Below are 2,047 nucleotides of genomic sequence, written 5' to 3' on the forward strand. Positions count from 1 at the left end.
TGGCCTACACAATTTTGTTATTAAAAAGAAAATTATTTAACATCTGTATTAGGAGTGCTGCTTTTTCTAGGACGTTTACCCAGCCTTTTTCAATAATATTTGTATAATTTTGATTTTGGACCTTTATCTAATGCATCTGATACGAGAAAGGGTATTGAAAGGCCTCTGTACTTTGAGCAGGTTCCACAGTTAAATAATAGTTTTGCAAATGAACACACACCCATATAAGTGTGCCTGCACTTACACACACACACGTGCACAGATAAGCACACGCAGGTTGCTCTGCCTGGTTGCCTCACTGAGATCTGTGCTGTGTGTAGGTGTACCAGCCTGTGTGTGCCTTACAAATAGCCTGATCAGGTTCCCAAAAGGTGCAATCACAACAACATTTAGGTACTGTTGACTTAGAGGTGGACTGTGTTTTTACTTAACCTCTGAGGCTGAAGCTTGGTGACAAACAGCCTATAGAATATGCTGCAATCCTCTATCTTCTGATCATTTGTTTATTCATCATTTTTGTAATGTTTCACATTCAGAACTAGAATAGAGTTTGTGAGGTATTTTTTTTTCTGAATTATATTAATGCCTTCCATTGCATTAACATTTATAACCATAGTCACTTCTTACACATCTTCAAAGGATAATTGGGTCAGCAGGGATATGGTAAAGACCAAGTTTTGTTACTGTTGACTTCAATTTTTTTATTACAAGAAATAAAATTTAATAAGAAATAGAATAATATAAAGTTGTATTCCCAAAGCAGATATAAGACTCTAGAGCAGGAGGATCGTAAAGGTACCATTATGTGGTGGGAGTCTGGTTTTCCCTCCTGCCACATGTATCAGGCTGTACCAGGGCATTTTTTCTCTGCTTTTTATTCGGCATTACATGACAATTAGGAAACAAAGATCATTTACATTTTGAACATGCTTATTTCTGCTTTATTTGACCTGGAATTAATGAATTCTTTGCCTGGGGTGACTTCTGTGAGTTTGGTGGATTGATGACCAGAAGGGTGTGCGTCCCGAAAAGAAGTTAATGATATTTTCAGCAGCCCTGGCGTGACTCATGGTACCTGAAGCTCTCTTCATGAGTGTGGGCCAGTCTGGAAACTCATTTGGTACTTTGTCTCCAAGATCCAAAGGAGAATGTGGACAGAAACATTGACTTCCATTTTAACTTCTTATATTTTCATTTTAATTTAACACCTTGTTTGACTTTTACTTTAGATATCCTTGCTGCTATGTTTTGCTATTGCTGAGAAGTGTTTTTCCAGTCACATGTTTAGAAATAAGGAAATTCTCTGCAGCTTTATTAAAAATATTTTCAGTTGGACTAATGCAATCAGTGCATTATATTTTACAAGGTCCTAAAGTTAAGAAGCCAGCTATGTCACTCGTTACCCTATCTGTCATGGCAAATCAGAGAAGGCAGCATTTTTGGTCAAATAACTACTTTTTTTGAGCAGATATCTTTCCTTAAAGCTTTCAACTTTGTAGAATTAGAAACTCTTCACTTACAGCAACTCTTCTGCCTGTTATTTTTAACGAAGACAAAACGATTTTGGGGAGGAATGCCCTAATAAATTCTTTATTCGGTGTGAGACTCTTATCTATTGCTTTCCATGTCTCTAAAAAGAAGAAAGAGAGCTGAGTTAATTTAAGTAGCTTAATTATACACATTAGGTCACAATCACCATCCTTAAGTTTCACTTCTAGCTTTTCCCTTGTGCTTTATTTGTGTGTAGAAATTTGATAATGTTGCATCTGCACTGTTCATCTGTTTCTGTGCTAGAACAATGCCTTTAGTGCTTTACTACTCACTTGTGAAATAGCTTTTATTTCTTTATCTGTTTTTAAACTGATTTGAAGTCTTTACTTCAGCATTTGAGAAGATTCTGCGGCTTTCTAGATTTTGTTTTATTTCAGCTGCAAATCTCAAGGTTTGTTTTTGGTTTTTTTTTAAGGATTGGCTGCTTTGCACTGTCCTTAAATACATCCGTGATGCTCACAGGTTGTCCAAAGAGAAAGTCTGAACTTATTTCATT

The sequence above is a fragment of the Opisthocomus hoazin genome, chromosome 6, assembly GCF_030867145.1.
Source record: "Opisthocomus hoazin isolate bOpiHoa1 chromosome 6, bOpiHoa1.hap1, whole genome shotgun sequence".
Classification (NCBI taxonomy): Eukaryota; Metazoa; Chordata; class Aves; order Opisthocomiformes; family Opisthocomidae; genus Opisthocomus; species Opisthocomus hoazin.